Here is a 20,321-nt window from a genome sequence, read left to right as displayed (position 1 = left end):
CCTGAGAAAGGGAAAAAGCAAAGGGAGCAGGATCGAGCTTGGCTTGTTCAAGACTCATATCAAATTCCTGGTCCAGGTCATGGCCTGGCCTCACAAACAGGGCAGGGGAGGGGAAAAGCAGTTTTTCCTGCAGTTGAGAGGACCAACCATGTGAGGGTGGTTAAGAAAAGTAAGTGACTCACTTCCCAGGAGCGTCCCTCTCCTTCCACCGAGGGCAGAAGCAGCTTGCACCTAGTTCAGGCTAGACACTTGGGACAGCTGGCATCGGAGGAGGTGAAACCCACTCCAGTTAGCATCAAATCCTCTGATCCTCTGGAGCATTTAACATCTTGGGATGGACTGCAGAAAGTGGCCAGGACTGTGTCATCCCCCTCAATAGCATCTCCTACTGCCACTGTGTGATCAGGGGCCGGGCAGGCCTCTGGCCTCAGCCAGCACAGCAGCTCTCACGCCTATGATGCCAAAGCGCTTCACGAACTCTCGTTCATGTAATACATTTAGGGGCAATAAAAGGTGCTGTCCCTGTTTTGTCAGCTAAGGATTGCGAGACACAGAGAAGGTACTAACACAGAGCAAGCGGGAATCAAATGCAGAAGCCCTAATACCTCAGTCCCTGTGCTAAAAATCAGTCTGAGTTCCTACCAGTCAGGATGAATCAGAGAGATACGCTGCATCTTCCTTGCGCACTACACTTGAATATGAATTCTAATTTCAATACTTAGCATCAACTGGCAGACACTGAGAGGTAGCTAAAAAGTATATTAAATATAATGTCATGCTTAACACTGCCAGATTCATAAATATAAGCATGCCTTGATATATGTGCCCTGCTTGAAACTGCACAGTAGGAATAATGCTTACACTGATATACCCTTAGCAAGCTCTAAACTCTACACATTTCTAAACATTCCTGACTTCTGTGCCCTGCAGAGGTCAAACCCTGCATTCACCTCTGGCTCTCTCATGTTGCACCCACATTTTGCAGCCTACTTAATTGTTTGTCATGCAACCATTTCAGTTTCCTCTTCAAAACAACCATTTCAGTCTCCTTTTCAAAACTATTTCAGTCTCCTCTTCAACACAACCATTTCAGTCTCCTCTCCCACTAAGCAGTGTCCAGGAGGGAAGAGCCCTCAAAATACTCCACGAATCCAAACTTTGTGTGTCACAAACTCACCGAAGTGATGTAGCAGACAAGAGACAAAGATGAGACATCTTGGGGCTGCTAGAAAGTAAGGTGACATAGAATTTCTAGAACTAAAAATGCCAACTAGTGAGAAAAAAAGCCTGGTGAGTGGTATTTCCGAAACCCGGGAGAACTATTCATGTGAGGTAAATCACTAAAGATGATAGTATGTTAATCCCTCAATGATAATGAAGTACATCCCGTTCAATTCGCAACCAAAGAGAATGTTACAGAACACACATCACAGATGAACATGTTTAACCAGCCAGTCTGACAAAGTCTTCCCAGGAATCCTAAGATATTTAGCTGCATACATTTTAGGCAACATCAGCCTTATCTGTTGGCAACATTGGATTTGATTAATGAAGAATTAGAAGACAAAAATATAAAGTCTTGGTCAAGGTATCAGTTACACTAGGTATCTAGATCACATCTACAAATTCTTGAAGACTGAGCCCTACCTGTACTCACGCATGACAAAAGCCCCTAAGGAGTTGGCTTCTGACTCGCCCCAAGCTGCAGGGATTGCATGGATGCCGAAGGACACCCCAATCTTATTCTGAATTGCAGCCTTACACGCCAGCTCTGTTAGTTTGCATAGTTCCTTCCCTCTCCCCCACAGCCATGGGATGATAATTCAAACCACTCTGTTTTACTGCCAACACTTCTGCTTAATAGCCAACAGCAAATTGTTTCTAAAAGGTGTTTTCAATTAGTGACACTTTTGGAAAATTAATATGTCCATGACTCGAAATCTCCGGCAACACTGGAAAGCCCACAAATATAAGCAGTGAAGCTTGTAAATGATTTAAACCAGAAAATTGACTTTTTTTTTCTCCTTGTGCCTAACGTTAAGTTCTTCACTTCAAGAACTTCCACTTCTGGGTGGCCACCTCTCTGACAGCATGGCTTCAGGTTCATGACAGCAGGAAGGACAAAATATGCTCTTCCTATTAGAATACTAAATGACTTCCTAGATACAATTCAAAGCATGCTCTCAGCTCATGATAATTAATAGTCGAGGTTGGTTTTAAGCAGGATAATTCTATAAGCCCATTACAATGTATTAAAGAGGTAGAGATCTGCTGTTAAGAACTTGTTAGGGTCAACCACGGACACACACACTGAGCTCACAGCAGCTCCCACTGGCAGTATACAAAGACCCACTGGATTATTATACATTAGACTGATAAGACTCTCCTTGCTCCATAGATCGTACCAACCCTCCCACCTCCAAGTTTGCCATCTCTGACGCTGGCTTTGAGTCCTCCCGCAGAACAGGGGTAGCTCTTTCTCTTGGGTATCACCGCAGTGCTGACATTGAGAAAGCAGCTTTTTTTTTTTCCCAAGAGCATGCTTTTAGTGAAATTGGTAAAGGATTTCCAGTCATACATTTATTTTGCTATGGTCTGACTGATGGGTTATTTCTAGATGGGTACAGTACAAGAAGGGAGAATGCTACTCATGTGTCTTATTACAGGATTAGATTTAATTTCAGGCTGAATTTTACCTCTGTCATAAAGCCAGATGCTAAAGTAATGGCCAGATAACAGATATGTGGTAAAATATTTTTAACAAAACCCTGGTTTGTTTGTTTGTTTTTTAATCGAAGTATTTCTGCTGATAACCATATCCCCAGAGTGGCTGCATAGTGCCTAGAGCTCCAGTAATAATCCAGGACCCAAATGCATTAGACACACTAAAAATCAGAACAGATAAATTGGGAGTTCCTTTTGGTGACCATCCATTTTTATCCCAGGACTTCTAGTCATTCAGGAACTCCAAGAAGCACCAGTTATTGAAAATATTACAAGCATTATTTAATTATAATCAATTTTATGGATAGTTAAAAAGTAATTTGGAAAACTACAAAATCCACAGTGCAACTCTGTGAGGAGCAAGCCTCAAATCTGACCCTCTCTGAGTGCCATGGGACCATCCATTCTTCTCATTTATCTGTAATTGAGTTTACTGCCTTGAAATGGAAACCACAAATTCTCCACTGAGCCAATTAGCATATTTTCTAGTTTCCATATAGCTTGTGCTTCTCAACATCTCCTGCTGAATTACCATTTTAGGTAAGTCATTTCCAAAATGCTGCTTCTTATACAAACAGTTTGTTAGAGGTAATGTTAGTTCTTCATTTCTCTTAAGTCTAGTGTGCCTCGTTCCATCAGTAGGAAAAAAGAAGGCAGATCATACTTAAGGAATGTGAGACTTGATCCAGAAGAGCGAGAGCTATGCCACAGAGAAGAATCGGCAAGCATGAGCTCTCAAAGAAATGCTGCGACTGCAGGACAAATATGATCCTTGGATGTACAAGACTACCAAGCAGGACTCCATGTGCGTATATGTCACTGTTACAAACAGTGCTGGAAACCTGTCTTCAGCCAATTGAACCAATTCAAGAATGACACTGACTATATTGAGGAAGGAATAAAGCTGTGACAGAGAATAATGCTGGAGCAGAAGATGGGCTAATTTACAGAGAGTGGCTCTGCAGGTGATTTGAAAATAGCCTAGAAGCATTTACACACAGGAAAGTGGTGTGACTGTGGAGGGCTCTTTACCCCAGCAATGACAGAACAAGAGCTTATGACTGGAAATTAAATAAATCCACACAAAAAATATTAACAGAGAGGACAGCTAATTATGAAAAAACAAATTTCTGAAGTAGTTTTTCCATCACCAGAGAGAAAATGAAGCGGGATAGGGGGCAGTGGGTGGGTAGGGGTGATTTTTAAATCAGCTTTTTTTCACAGAGTCAAGAATTAATGAAGAAAAATCAAACAGTCTGAGCTACACAACTGGTCAGTCAAACACAGTATCATGCCTCAGGTGACTCTTCCTCACCTTATAAATCAACATATCAGTGAATAAGAGGCTGAGGCACAAGCAATATGGAAGAGAAACCTCCAGAGAGAAGCAAATGTACAAAACTGTTCTGAGCGAACACCAGCATGAACTGTGCACCCCCAGGGCCCTGGGAAACTCATTTCCTTGGGAAAAGGGCTCCAGCAGCCTGCAGCAACCTCTGCTTGGGGGTTCCCAAACTGCCGTCCAACTGAGTGCCTGCCAATCGCAAGCACAGACCTGGCTAAGAAGATTGTTGTTCTCAATGCTTTTTGTTTCCAGCTGTTACATTCCAGTAAGAAATCCATAAGAAAATGCAAATATTTTACTTACACTGTTTTTCCCATAAGCAGTTGCTCTGGTTGCACAAGGTCCTGAAAGATTGAAAACTACAGATGAATTTGATCCCTCTGCTCTGATCCAGTCCACCCTAAAGAAAATATTTAAGAGTTCCAATGTGTTTGCTTTAGCTGAAAACTGGAAGGTAAGCTTTGATGCAAGTTTCCACCACAACAGGAATTCAATGTTTGACTGATATCTGCAAATACTAGTATCATTGCTAAAGAGATGAGGCATGACAGCATGCTAGCTGAGCTACAGGTGAATATAAACAACACAAAAGTAGAAATGTCAGCATGGAAGTGAACATACTGAGTTCTGCAAATCAGAAAGGAATGTCAAGATTAACTTTTCTATTCCAACTCTGTTGTTTTATATCAGAACAACCTGAGGCACCTTTAGCAACAAATAAACTTGCCTGCAAGAATAGACAAATATAACCCCTGGTACTCAGCAGCCAGAGCTTTGCTCCCTCCTTCTCAAAGCAGACTGCTGGTTTCTTCTGTCCCTTTCAGCTTGTCATCCCTAAGTAACACTCTTGGTGTTCAAACATGTGCAAGGACCTGTTACCTACTCAGAGTAGCTGAACACCTCTGTGTGAGTTACAGTTCCCAAACAGAGAGAACAAGACGAGACGTGCCATCCCCGGAGAGAGAACTGGAAAGCCACCCTTCACATACAGACTTCAAACCAAGGAACAACTGCCACTCTAACCTGCTATTAAGGATTATACAACAGCAGCTCTTTTGGCAGCAGATCACGGTGTTTAAAAACAATGACGCTTTTCATCAGATTCCACTGTGTTTCAGGAAGCGAATACAGACTTAGCGGGTCTTTCCAGAAGCGCACTAGCAACCGACAAAGTATTTGAGATGCCCAACTCCGATCAGCAGCACAGTCATTCTGAAAGCATGCAACTGGGTCAGCTTGGATAACACTAACAGCCAAAAGTCCTCTTTATCTTCTAAACACTAAAGATGAGAGAGGACATTTTTATTGGCTTTCCTGACTGACTATGCTTACTGGTAAAAAACTCTCTTGTCCCTGAAGATCGTGTCCGTGCTTCATGAATATTTTATAGAAAAAGCAAAGATACTGAAAGCTTATTCTGGCTTTTTTCTAATCTTTAGAAGTAAAAGGAAAAATAAGGATGATTTTTTAGAGACATTCAAACCATTTTCCAAGCTGGATAGGCCCTCTCTTATGTGTTTATGGGCTACAAAAACAGATGTGACAGCAGAATCAGCATCTGAACCATCTCCGCAGGCTGGAAACATGAGCTCACATCTCCCCCAGCCTTGGCAGAAAGCGGTCCCTGCTCAGCCCAGGTGTGGACAGCCAGCTGGCGAGTCAGCGCGAGTCCCAGCGCTCTGGACACAACACTTGCCAAGGGACGTGCTGCTGAGTAAAGAAGCCGGCATACTTGAACTGGGGAACACTGGCTCCTCCTTCATTAAAAAAGTTACTGAAAATAAACACTGAGATCAACAGCTGAAGACAATCCGGTAATTATGAGAGCTGCTCTGTCAAAACCAGTTAGAACTCTTTTTGTCTTGCTAAGAGTTTTCTTTTTCAGTGCTGTTCTCTTCTCTTCCCACTTTCTTTAAGAAAAAGCTTATCAAATGCTCATATACTAACTCAGTTTCTCTTCCTTTTGAGATCTTACCCACCAACAACAGGCAGATCATTGACAAAAAAACAAACACCTTTCCAAAAGAAGAATGAGCTGAGGACTGTGGAACCAAACCAGACACAGGAGACCTTTGTCTTAACATCCAGCAAGGCCACACACCTCATAGGCAAAACTCCACCAGTTTTCAACTTGCTGTTTGTCCACAAAACACAAACAAGACAATCTAATGATACTGTTTGGCTATAAAGGGCACTATGATGATAAATACATAAATATTTTAGCAAAGGGGATCTTGATTCTCATTTACCCTAACATAGAGGGCTCCAGAGGCATACTAGTCTACTACAGATATCATGGGATTTCTACTTTTGCCCTTAATAATGCTTACCCATCTGTCCTCAGAGACGCATTCCCTGAGGCTGATCTAGCCTTTCAAGTGAGAACAGCAAGAGCCTTCTGCATGCAGGCTCAGCTCATTGGAATCACTCTTGGGCTGGCACTGACACTCTCCTGAAATACTCACAGAGGCCAGAAGTACAACTCTCCCCTTCTCTATGTTCCTCCTAGTTCAGCAACCACAGGTACCCCTTGGGTGAGCACACAGAAATCCTCTTTCTCCCCAAACCAGGGGCTGGACATGTACTCATGGAGTACACTCATCATGGAGATCAGAAAAGCACATACCCAAAACCTTTCCTGTACTCTGTTCTTAGCAAGCAGCCCCACGGGGCAGCTCCTTGCCGATGAGAAGCAAGCTATACATAGACCTACCAACCGAGCAATGACAAAGATGAAAAAACCAGGGAACATGAAGTCTGTAGGTGTTTTGAAGTGCTCTTATGAAGTTCCCCTCTGCATACAGAGCACAATTCATTCCTTTTCTGACCTGTTTTTTAATGAGAGGCAAACATAGTACTTATAGTCTGCCTGATTACAAATGACATTACAAGTCTGTCCTCAGGGCACAATAGTGTCCCCACCTAGGTGTTATCAGCCCTCAAATCTCATTTAATCTCAACAGATGTGTAGTACCTAGGCGCCACTGCAGGAAACTCTACAAGCAAATTAATTTTACAAATACTTTCTCTGCAGTATTTCCATGCACTTCCAAAAGACTGGTAATTCACACAGCATTTCTTAGGCAACCTACATAACTTAATTCATCAGTAAAATAACTGAACATCTATGATAATTCTGGGCTTTTGTTAAGTCTCTGGCTTCTCTTTGATAACTCAACTGTCTCAGCTTTATCAAGCGATACCAAAGGCCTATATTATACTGTTTTCTAACTGTTGTAACTTCTTCAGAAACTTTTTACTATCCTGTCCAAACGAAACACAAACCACCAAGTTCATTTGAGGAAAACAAAGTCATCTTTCCATGGTCCCTTCAGCTCACTGTTTTTAAATACATTAAATCAACTCTTCTGACACAGAAGACTGTTCCCTGGCAGAGCTGAGGAGGACACACATAGTGCTCTCTCTGTACTTGTCTCAGCATAGACGGTGCTTCGAGGGAACACGGATGAGGTGACAGACCTACTCTATCAGCTGTGACCTGGAAGAAAGCTGCCAGCCTGAAGGGTGAGAGAACATTAACAAACAACTGAGAAAGCATCATCAGCAGGTCCCTGTTATCCCAAAACCAGAGCCAAGAGCTCCCGACACTGAACCTTCCCTCTGGCTGGGACTTTTCTCTTCAGGGAACCTCAAGTATCTCATCAGTGTAGACTTGAAGACTCATTCAACAGCGCGGTCTTGTGCTCCTGCTGTGGATGAGCAAACAGCTTGAATCCCCTGGGTTCTGAGACGCCTTTAAAAATGTTTGTCTCCAGCAGAGTAGTACAACAGCCCTGATTCACCAAGGACTTATTTTTCAGCATGTTACCTGACCTGCTGTAGCTTCTAAAAAAAAAAAGCTGACCATGTGCCCAGCCAGCACAAAGCCTCCTGTGCAGCCACAGAAATGCCTCCTTCTAATTGCTTTCAAAACAGCAACTGGAAAAAACCCCAGCCTGGCTCTGAGCGTCACGACACGGGAAGACAGTTCTCTACATGTCCTAACCTTTCCAATATTCGTTCTTGACCCCACCAGCACACATCAATTTATGAGGACTGAAAGTGCTTTTTATTACTGTCTTTGTTAATATCTACTCACTAGATGACTGTGGAAAAAAACCAAACCAAACCAAACCAAAAAACAAACAAAAAAACACCAAAAAACAAAACCAAACAAACAGAGTGGTAGATGAGTAAAACACTGTTAGTTTTTCATCATCTGTTCCCTCCTGATTGCTCAAGTTTAGCAAGCAGAGTTTTTTGGCCTTGGCTCATAAAACTGCCAGTGCAATACTGCTAGAGAAGTTACAATACATGTAAAACAAGAGGTTAAGAACCTACCTACTCTATTATAATAAGAAAAGTAGGAAAGGTTAGAAAACAAACGTGTTTTTAACAACTCTTAGAAAGGCCACAGTGTTATTTCCCTGGATCAGAGGTGTAAAAGTCCCCAAATTACTGAAGGCTACAGATAGATATATCATCTTAGATCACTGCAAGTACAACTCTTTCCAGTTTGTATAAAATTTGCTCATAAAATACACATCTGCTGATGATTGCAGCAATGACATCTTTTAACATACTCCATAAAATCATCCCATTTCAACACCATTATGAGGAGGATACTGATAAATGCCAGAACATGTGTGAGACGTTCTGCTCAGGTTGTCTGCAGTCACCAAGTGGTTAATGGTACAGGCACACTAATGCCTTCTAGAAGCTAAATTCATATTATTAACTAAAAAGGACTTAGCAGAAGATTGCCTGGTATGCTAGTCACCGCTTAGCTTTCCGGTAAAGCAAGCATTTTGAAGAATAGAGGAGTTTTGTGTCTGCTTATTCGAACCACTCACAGCTTTATGTAGCAAATGCTCACTTTTTTATAATTTTTCCCTAGCAGAGCTCTATCCAGCCCTGTCAGCTGCAGCCCTGCTTTTGATTACAGGTGGAAAAGTTCTGCTGACCACTTCTCCCTTGAGACAGACACCGTTCATGTGTTTGTACTTCCTTTTAGGCAATGTTTTGTTTTCCTTTTTTTAACAAAGGAAAGCAATGTGGAAATGCAGCATTCCAAATCACCGAAAGACTCAAAACAGGCATTGCCTTGCTGACCTGTCCTTCATCACTGGTGCACCAACTGACTGATGCTTGCAACATGAAGCGGAAAATGAAATCTGATTCCTGCCTCAGTTTCCAGACAGCAGAACTAACAGATGATTTACCAGTCTGGCTTGCTTCTGTGTTAAATTCCTCTTTCCAGCTTCACTCAGCCACTTGTATTCAATGATGGGAAAGCTACAGGAACTGAACTGTAAGAGTAGTTTCCAGTGTCAGCCTCAAGCTAACTCGTGCTCACAGCACCTGCAATTTATGTTCAACTGATCAGTTTTTTTCTTTAGAGAACAAACTCATCCTGACGCAAACACATACACAGAGAATAATATCACAAAAGTGGAACTGAACAAACAACAAAAAAGAAACAACTATGCAGCTATTACGGGGATCTGTTCTTAAAAGGTCTCAGTGAATACTGCATAGGGTGTCAGAAACAACATGACTTCACCAGGACATTCAGGACCAAACCTTGCAGCCCTTTCCTGTGACTTCGAAGGCCACATATGTCTTTGCATAGCCTTGAAATGGAATTGCTTTGTAATATCCAAAAAGGTGACTTGAAAACATCAGAAAGAAACATTTGAAATACTTTTGCCAACATGTTCAGCTCTTCCTTTGGGGGGAAAAAAAAATCCAACAGAAAAATGGTGTCTCAGATGGAGACGGAGAAAACAAAGGAAATCAACATCTAAAAAGATTATTTATTTATACTTGCAACTGGTTCTATTTATTGACTTCCAAGATTACCTAAGTAGCCCCAAGTTTACTCGCACTTACCCTTAGATGTTATTATTGGTAATTGCTGTGTTATGATTACAAAGCCCTGGCATAAATCTCACTCAGCACTTCTTCGGGTTTCTGAGGGCAGAACATTCACATGCTCTTCTCTGACCCCATGTTCCCAATTATTTGCCGTGCATGCCTATGTGCAACTCATCACCAAGTGAATCAACCGAAACACCAGCTGAATTCAGCTGGGCTACAGATTTTTATATGCTTCATGCTAAACCATCAGTCTTCTCTCTTTTAAATTTACTTTCCTTCCTAGGTTACTTTAGAAGCTGATTAAAAGTTCCTCTTGTTATATGCCATGGACAGACGCACTACATTTGATGCAAATGTCAAGAGAAGCAGGGTCCAAGTAGTAAAGTATAAGTTGATTCCCACCTACAGCTACCATTCTCCAAAGGAGATAAGGAATATTGATTTCAGCAGCAAACACTATCTGAACAGCTAAGCGCTCGCTCCTGAGCCCAGCATACCCAGCTGGGATACAGCTGTTGCTACCACAGCAGAGCAGGAGGCAGCGGCTCGCATAAGGAAGGGGCAAGCCCCCCAGAAGGTCCCACAACCCAGACCTGGGCCACCACAACTGCCAAAGTTGGACCACCCTGGCTGGAAAGTATTTCAGGGAAGTGTACCTTCCTGAAGTGTTCAGCAAGAATTTGCTTCCTGAAAATCTAGCAAGAATGTATCTTAACTGTTTTATGTATTATGCCAAGGTTAACAGGGAGAACTATGATACAAGGCCTGGGTCAAAGCCAGCTAATCCAAAGGCCTGTTCTTAAGTAAACAGTGGAAAACCACTCTATTTCAGAGCCTCCCGCACAAACCCAGACAGGAAATCTCTGTTTTACCTTTCCTCTGAACCAATCGTGCCAAGCAAGGTTAAATGATAATCTTGTAGTAAGCATATATGCAAAACAGTAAGTCTTTGTTTGAAAATATCTGGAATGCAGCTGGGAGCTGTGAATATTCTATAACTAAATGAAGCTAGGTTTGGATCACATAATTACTTCAAGGAACCTATGTTTTTAAATAATCACTTGTGGTGAAAAGAGCCAGGCTGGTAGCTTTGGAGACCAAAACTGTCTTCTTATTTACAGGATGAGCACAACACAAATGATACTAGAGCACTTTGTTCCCACACATCTGTTTCTACTAACTTCCTTCACTTTGGAGCCACCTTCAAATCTCAAAAGAATCACATCTTCCTGGACATTCCTTTCTTCTTCCATTCAGCTACAGATGCTGTGCTCACACATCCTTTAATTTCAAAAGAGAAATCAACAGGTTGCTCACATCCCAGCATCATTTGTATAGATACCTCTTTACTGCATCTCCTGTTCTCCACATTTAATGGGCTCATACCTTTGCAGAATTTAAAGCAATTTTAGCCAGTATGATGCACAGGGTAAGAACCCACTTGTTTTCTTGCTTACATGTTAAAAGAAGGTAGCATGCACATAACCACAATGGGGTTTCCAACCTCCCCAGTTTAGTCAGAACATTATCTCTAATGAAACGACCAAAAGAGGGCTGGCTTTTCTGGTAAATCCTGCAGCAAGTATCCATGCCCAGAAGATAACAGGCTCAGGTCACCAGCAAGCAACATGTTTGGCCTCTCCCATGCTGTACCAGAATGGACACAGTGACAGGACCATGAGAGGTGGCACACAGCCATTCACTGCTCCTACACTGGGGACCCAACTGTCCAGGAAGTAAGAGCAAATCTGCTTTTGACCTTATAGTAAGGTGCATGCATTGTTACACATTCAGGTAGTAGTTAGGATTTTACACAGACTGCTGTGGTTTTTTTAGGCTGAATTACTCAGGCTCCCTTCTAGTTCTCATGCTGTCATATAAAAAAATGTATTTCTCCAAATATGGCTCCATACAGGCAGGTCTCCCAAGTACCTTTTCAGCCCTGCAAACACGTGCCTAATGACTATGCTTATGTAGGCGGATTTAGATTATCAATTGCTTACAGTGGCTACCTTAAACACCTACGCAATTTTTTCCAGATGTTGCTTAAGGTCAATTTACAGTACATTAAGTTCTATTTATTGTACATGCTGGATTCTCTCTGTGATTGTGTTAAGAAAGCAGAGTCTTGTTATACATGCTCTCTATGTAGAGTACACAGTCCAAGGTTTTAGGAACCATTCCAGTTAAAGAGTCATAATGATTAAAAAGCAAAATACAGCTCATTGCTACAAACATCATTACCATGACACATAATAATAATTTCTTTAGTAGCACAAACCAGATATTTTACAATAGGAAATATTTATATGAATGTGCACTTTGAAGGTACTCAATAAGACATGCTTCAGCACAGAAAAGCCAACTTTTGAAGACACTGATTGTGGCAATTTCAAATATAATTTCAAATTACATTTGTGCTGCTGACACTGTAAATAAAATTTTTAAAGTAGATGCAGTACAGACAATAAGGGAAGAATTCCCATGCGCCTGCTTTGTAACATATCCTATCCCAAACACATCCCAAAGAGTGAGACAAAGCTTCTACTCCCGGGCACATTCTGTTCAGTTTTCTGTCCTATTATTCTGACTGCTGAAAAAGCCACAGCTGTTTTATATCAGTACCCCCAGCATTCGTGAGCCACCCAGAGGCAAGGACAGAGCGTAGAGCAGGCACCGCGAACTCGTCCCAAGGTACATTACTCAGGCTGTTCTCTGCTGACGTACAGCGCTGTCCTCAGTTTCCCTTGGGGCAGAGCCGAAGCACCTTGCTCTCTGCATGGGTTTATGCTGGCTGGCATACGAGCATTTCTTATCCTGAAGTGATTAGTTACAGAGGTGTTCTTTCAAAGCAGTGAAGACAAGGCACGGCCCTGCCAAACAGCAAGGCAGTTCCTATGACAACTTTCCACTGCAGCCTGGCTGGAGACCATTAATCCACCTTCCCCAGGCCAAGCGGCTTCTATGTGGTAAGGTTATTTTGGGTCATCACAGACCGCTGTAGGATTTTCACCAGTGGCCGAGCAATGGCCAGTTGCATGGTACTGAGCCACCCAGATCCCACAGCCACTCCCTAATTTCTAATTTCTACAAAAGAATGGGTTCCCTGAGTGCCACCACCTGACCCCATTTTTGTCTCTTGCCCAGGATTTCCAGGGCTTCTTCCTGCACCTCCTTGTCTGTTGGCATCTACAGTTTCTGTAGGATTCAAAGGTTGCAGATCAGCTCAGTTTGTCCTGGAGTACCACAAACCTACTCTGTGGACAGCCCGGGGCCATCCCCAGATATCAGCTCACGCTGCAAGCAACCACCCATCTATCAGTTTTTGACCAAAGCATTATTTTATTAAGCTGAACTGCAAATAACCGTTATGATGTGAGCAAATAAGCCTATCTGCTTTCTCAACAAGCATCAGTTAAACCTCATATTTCCATAGCTTGCTTCCCTTTCACTTTAGATGCAAAAATAATATACTTGTATATTTTTAAATGAAATAAAGCACTCCTTTAAATGTTTCCCAAAGAGTACAATATCACAGTGTTTACCAGTAAACATCACACTAAGGTTTCTGTTTTTTTCAAAAACAAAGATTGGCCTGGAAATTAAAAAAAAGTCTAGGATAAGTATTTCTAGTGATTTTAGGAAAGGTCTGTTAACTTTCAATTCAAGCTATATTAGGAATCAAATATTACAAAAATAACAATTCAAGGTGGGCTATAATTATTATTATTTTAAAATGCCTACAAACTGGAAATTTGCCTGGAAAAACTCCAGCTTGCATTTGATTTTTGCTAGTATATGTCCTAGAAACAGTGTATAACACTAACACTACCAATGCAAATATACTAACAGACTGTTAATTTCAAACCTCAGCTGAAAACATTTCTCCCATTCTTACAATTTTTCTCCCCATTTATCTCTACAATTGTACTTAATTCAATGGAGCATTTTAAATGTAATTCGGTGGTGCATTTTGCCATACAATTTGTTTGAATGACGCTATACAGAGTAAAGGTTGTATTGTACTACATAATGAAACTACGTGTATGCTTGAACAAACTCCAACTGCTGTTAATCAAACCAGCAAGTTCCTGAATGATCTTTTGAACTCCAGACTAACAGCAATAGATAATTTTAAAAAGCAGTTCTACTCTAAAATATGTTTAGGTTGACACGGGCTGACAAGGACTGACAGACTTACAGAGCTAAGCTGATCAGTTCGCAAGTAAAACACCACGGTTTTTCCTCACTGCTAGAACTACAAATTCAGCACATGAACCAAAGATCGAAATACAGTTTTGTTTGCCATTTTCAATCAAACCACATAGCACCTGAAAGGACCTGAAAATCTTCATATTTTTGAATTTATTCACTAGTGACAAACAGGTATGTGGATCAATACATTTCAGCTGGTGACTGGCACAGAGGATAATTTAGGTAGGTAAGAGAAAGGTGTTTCTAAGTGACTACATAGAAAGCATTTTGCAGTCTTTTGAGGTTCAAATGGTAAATCTTCCAGAGTTTAAAAAAAAAAAAAATTCTTAAAACATAAGTGATTATGGCTGGGGAAGGAATGTTCTCAAGACCACGTCAGAGAGAATCCTTAGTATCCAGTTTGGCAGCCTTTAGAAGCACTAGCAAGGGAATAAACTTGAGGGTTTCATAATCTCAGTGGTTCCAGGAATTTGTAAAACTGCCTGTGCTACACGAAACAGTACTGCCCTATTCCGTCATCCAGTCTGCCAGAAACCACTGTAGGTTTGTTTTTGCCATACATTTTGCAATATTATTTTTGGCACAAAAGGAGGGACTAAAAAACAACATAAAAAATAAAAAACAAAAAAACCACATAATCGAAATGTGAGCAAATGAGCAAAGCAGTTTTGTGGTTTTGTTTTTGTTGGGATTTTATTTTTTAATTTATTTATTTGGTGCTGCACTCCTGGCTTTAGGTTATCAGCTCAAGCCCAATATAGCCGGACTGCCAAGAGCAACTCGAACGAAACAGAGCGGTGACAATGAACCGTGTTCTGCCCAGAGCCGGGATCAGACTCGCTTTCCTCAGCGAAGCGGATGGTCTGTACCCACCTCCGCATACGGGCCGGCGGTTTCCCCAGGGGGAAGCTGGAAGGTGCCGCCGGGACCCTCCGGTCCACGTGGGGCGGAAGGCGGAAACGAACTCAACGGGTGCCGGCCCCAAACCTCACCAACACCTTCGCGAGGGCTCCTTCTCACGCTGCAGCTCGGACGGCAGAGGGGGGCACAGCCCCGGGACGCAGCCCACCGGCCACAGGGCCGGGGCGGCTCGGGGCCCTGCCCGGGGGTGCGGTGGGGAGGGGAAGGGCTCCGGGGTTCACCCCGCCGGGGACGGGAGAGGGGGCCCGTACGGGATGGGCTGCGGGAACCTGGGGGCCGCCCCGCCTGGGACGGGATGGGGACGTAACGGGGGCTCCCGGGACACAGCGGCCGGGCAGGGGAGGGGAGGGGAACGGACGCGTCCCGGGGAAGCGGCGGAGCAGGCGGGCGCTGCCTCCGAGGGGATCCCCTCACCGGCAGAAGAGGAAGTGCCGCCGGCGAGCACCCGGGCTGCACTCACCGCCCCTCCCCTCCTCAGCCCCGGCCGCGACGGCGGGCAGACCCCCCCGCTCCCCGGGGTGCGCGCCTGAGGGGAGGGGGCGCTCACCTCCCCCCACTCCACCCCAACGGCCCCGCCAACGGTCGCGCCACGCGCCCGGCGCACGCACGCGCACCCGCACGCGCGCACTGCCCCCGCGCGCCCGGGCCGCTCTCACCTCCTGCCGCGCTCGGAAGAACTGCCCCGCACAACTGCCGCAGCGCACGGGCGGCCGCATTGCGCAGGCGCGGCCCGCGCCCCGCCCCTCCCGGCTGCAGGGACCGGGGAGAGTGTGCGAGGCCGGCGCTCAGCCGCAGAGCAGCGGCGGCAGGGAGCGGCGGCAATGTGCCACCCCTCGGAGGAGCCGCACAGACGCCCCCCCCAGCAGACCCCTCACGGCCCGGCATCGCCCCAGCCAAAATCTCTGGGGCTGCACTCTCAGCCCTGCAACGCCCTGGCCCTGCACTCCCGGCCTGCTTGAGCCCCCACAGTTCTGTCAGCCGGTCTTAGTGTTGCTGCATGGGACACAGGCTGAAAGAGCCAGAGCTTTGGTTGAAATAACACAATTATTGATTTCTTGGGGAGTGCATCTGCAGCAAGGGGGGGCGGGATGTGCCCCATCTGCTGCGCTGCGAGAAGGGTGGCAAGGAGGCTCCAGGAGCAGGTCTGAGTGGCATGGAGAAGGGTGGCCGGGGGACACTGGCTGCAGGCGGGGGGGGGTCCCGCCTGCCTGTCCCACCGGCAGGCACGGGCCTGTGTCTGTCACCCCTGCAGGCATGGCGGCCCAGGCTGGAAAGGCTCAGGGAATGGTTGTGCAGAGCAGAAAATACCCATTGGTCCATTCCCAGTTGTGCCACGCTGGGCCAGCGCTGCCCCAAAAGGTGCTGAGCAAAAAACCCCTCCCCGGCCTCCCTTTTTCTGGCTGTTTTTTCTGATCCTGGAGGCTGGGAAAAGACCACAGTCCTGGCCACCTCGGGGTGGTCCCCACCAGCGACAAAGTGTGACAGCAGCCATCCGCCTGCCCCAGCTCATCCCGGGCACAGGCGGCTCTGCCAAACCGCTGGCACCCCTCCTCTGGCAGCGGCTTTTCCAGCCCCGCCACCACAGTGCTTACTTTATCTCCCCAAGGACACTTCCCTCGGCTTTCCCTGTCACCCTCTGCTCTGCTCCAGGTGATGAAGACTCTGCAGTCACCCTCCGCAGCAAGGGGACACGCTGCTGGGCAGGGCTTTGCCAGCTTGGACACACTTGGCCCATTGTGGCTTTCCAGGCTCTGCAAGCCTTGCTCCATCCCCTCACCAAGGGGAAGCACCCAACAGCACCAGCTTTTAACACATTCCATTGATTCTGGCTAAAGCAAAGCCCATTTTCAGCACAGAACCCATGGTGGGTTGGGATTGCCCACCTGGGAAGCTCAGCCTGCACCTCCCAATGCCCTGGGATGTCTCACGGCACCTGCACTGGGCACCCAATGAGGGGTTTCACTTAAAGATGCATCCACCTGTATTTGGGAGCTCATTTCCACGCATCCTTGTGGTGGGGCCCTTACTGGAATGTGTGTTTGTCTATCTGCCTGTGTGTCTGTGCATCTGTCCAACACATAACCCCAGAAGATGCACTGAAGCCAACAAGAATGACTAAAAGTGCGAAATTACTTTTCTTTGTGGAAAATTATATAGGCGAAAATCCTTCAGAAAGAGACTGAGGGGGATAAGGCAGAGGTCTGCAAAATCCTGCACAGGGAGGTAGGTGAGAAGGAACTGTGTCTCAGCTCTTCTACTGTGTCCCACAGGCCAGGAGCATGGAATGAAATTAGCTGGCAGTGAATCGGAAGCACAAAGAAAGATGATGGGTTTTCATACAGCGCAGTATCAAACTGTGGATTACAGAGCACAGTAGCATCCAAGACATGAACTTGCACTGATTAGACAAAGGCCAGGAAACACAGGGATGTGACTGCTGCCTGGGGAGCCCCAGAGCTGCAGACAGGCAGAACCAGAGAAGCTTTACCAAGGAAGCATAATTGTGTCACTGTCAGAGACAAACTCCTGAGTTAGAGGGACCCACTACAGCCACTTTATTAGTGTTTTTGCCTGTGTGCAAATCAGTGGATACATCCTTCTTTTTATGTATGTGTTTGTGACTTATATATGTTTTCTCCCTGATTTTGCTGCTCCTTCCTACAGAGCTCTGCCTCCCGAAGCGGGTCAGACCCACCTATGCTGCGGGAGATCTCACAGCAGCCTCCCAGGAGACACTTGGATCTGCCTTTTTCCCACCACCAGCAAGCATTTCCCTCTCATGTGGTTGCTGTGGTGAAACACCTACCCAGAGCATTAGTTTAATGGACTATGCTGGAACCCAGCTGGAAAGTGTGTATCCCATTGCGGTGTGTGCGTGGCTCAGAGGGCAGCTTTTTCCTCTGCTTCACAAGCCCAGGCAGATTGCAGCTCAGGAAATAAATTGTTTAACAAGATCCGTAAGCAAGGCAGCTGCTGTGCTGAGATCATGGAGTTTTAAGTTGTCCTCCTGCTCTCACATGCAAGACTTGATTTTTGAAGCAAGTGGGAGGTATGGAATGGTCCTGGGCAATTTAATCCCTAATAGAACACACCAGGTTTCAGTAGTGTACAGTTCTTAGCTATAGAACTGTTTATCTTCATTTTTTTTCTCTTTTCTAGCCTTATGAAGATCCTCCTGATGTGATGTGTGTGTGTCCCAACAGAGACCCCGTGTTGCTCAGGTGTCAAGGTTTCCTGAGCCTGAAAGGAGCCCAGGAACTGCCTTGATTTCAGTTTGTGCCCACATCCAGCTTGCCATCTCATTTCAGGTCTGACACACTGGTGTCTCCACCAGTGACACAGCTTGTCTCCAGCCTCCAGCCTTACAGTAGAGTCGAATAGGATAGAAATAATAGAGTAATAGAACTGGGGGATCTGTGGGATTTGAGTCTGGGTCTTTAAAGGAGTTCCTTCCAGTCTGCCAGGACATGGCTCCTTCTCAACATGGCCACACTGCAGCTCTCCCTGTCACTGGGAGGGCTGTACAGCTTCCAGGTTTGCTGGCCAAGTTGGCCCCTGTGAGCTGGGTCAGGGGCTCAAGGGGCTTGCAAGGGCATTGCATTTGGGTGCCACCCACCTGGGATGAGAGTCCTACTGCAGCTGCCTGGAACATGGCAGGTCACGCAGAAGTGGATCCCAACATCTCAGCTACACTTTGCTCTTCTTAAAGAAGCAGCCATCCAGCAAGCTGGAGCCACGTCCTTGTTCAGTGGGATGTACGTGAGTACTGTCACTTATTGACTCCAACTCCTTGTGCTCATTCAGCCACAAGGTTCCAGCAGTCACAGTGGCAACTGGCCCAGGTCCCACCTGTTTCAATGCAGTCTCCTTCCCTCTATGTAGACAGACACCAGAACACCTCAGCCCTTTGGGAGGCAAAGGGATTTGATCCTAGGGTCTTTACCCATGGATGTCAACAGACACCCTTGCATTTCTTCTGCCAGCGGAGATTGTGACAGTCCTAACTCTGCTGTTAGACTATGTGTGTACAGCAGTGCTAAAACAGCACAAGTAGGGAGGCCAGGATAGGCTGCGCTCCACTTTTCCAAGACAGAAGAGAACCGCAACAGCCTTCACCATGAGCAATAATCAGAGCAAAGTCATTAAAACGATGCCACACACATAACAAATCACAGCTAGAAACTTCTGACTTATTTGATCAGCTATTGCCAGTAGCAGAAACCTGACTCACAATATTGTAATGCAAAGCAATGGATGTCGAGGAAGTGGTAAAATGTACTTGTATGTGAAGAGTATGTGAAAACCTGAAAAAAAAAAACAAAACAAAACAGACCAAGGAGAGGATTCCTGCATTAGCAGTGTGAGCCGGGCAGCCTGGGCCAGGCTGGCAGATCCCAGCCTGCCACTGAAACATAAGCTACTCAGATGATTCAAGTGTTGTAGCCTCACAGCTGCTGACCTAAAATGGGCTTCAGGAAAACTGAGTCCTTCCAGGAAAACTACCTGAGACCATGTCTGAGTCCTGGAAAAACAGACACAAACCAGGTCTTTCACCCAAGTGTGTGTATAGCTCCTCTTTCTTCCTTATCTCCACTGACCAACACTTCTACTTCCTCCTGTGTCCTATGGGACACATGGAAAGGACTAAGGTAGGGTTTATATGTGTGTTCGTTCATCCTATGGGCAATCCCCAATTGCACGCCTAGGACCAGCCTGCGGCCGCAGAGGGGCAGTGCTCTGCCTTGGGCTGGGCTCACCTCACTCCCGAGTGAAAGGGAAGATTTCCTCCATGGGGTTTCTGCCCCAGGCAATGCCTTTCTAAAGCATGGCTGTAGTCGGTGCTCCTGTGCACTCCAGCCAAAGTTGCTGCCATGCTTGCAGGGCTTCCTCTGGAGCCACAGTTATGACTAACTTCTGAGCCCAAGGAGATGTCAGTCCCAGCACCATCTCTCCCCATTTGGCTGATCCATTTGAAACAGTGACATATCTTCTGGAAGTCATGGATCTCTCCAGTGCCAGCCCTGGCTCGTTTGTCCTCCTCGCTCATCTGCTGGACCTCACTTGTCCTGTCCCCTGGTCACCTGTGAGGAGAAACAGGCACAAGTGGAGTAGAGGAACTGAACATCAGTGCAGAGCTCAGTGGCACAGAGATGTACAGCAGGAGGCAGGATCCAGTTGCACATTTCACCACATTCCTCATGCCTGGATCACAGTGTTTTTCCATCTCACAGCCACA

At 45.5% G+C, this 20,321-nt stretch overlaps 1 protein-coding gene across 1 annotated transcript in view; it reads right to left on the bottom strand.

Moving 5' to 3' along the window:
* The window catches only part of NT5C2 (5'-nucleotidase, cytosolic II), a 61,885-nt gene extending 46,066 nt beyond the window's left edge, over window positions 1-15,819 (bottom strand). The window contains exon 1 of the mRNA XM_065639482.1: window positions 15,742-15,819. The gene's annotated coding sequence lies outside the window, so the exon portion shown is untranslated. The remainder of the gene's footprint in view (window positions 1-15,741) is intronic.
* Window positions 15,820-20,321: the final 4,502 nt, after the last annotated feature.

Source organism: Caloenas nicobarica, chromosome 7 (assembly GCF_036013445.1).
Source record: "Caloenas nicobarica isolate bCalNic1 chromosome 7, bCalNic1.hap1, whole genome shotgun sequence".
NCBI lineage: Eukaryota > Metazoa > Chordata > Aves > Columbiformes > Columbidae > Caloenas > Caloenas nicobarica.
Note: the sequence above shows the minus strand (reverse complement) of the source record. Positions and strands in the feature narration are given on the sequence as shown.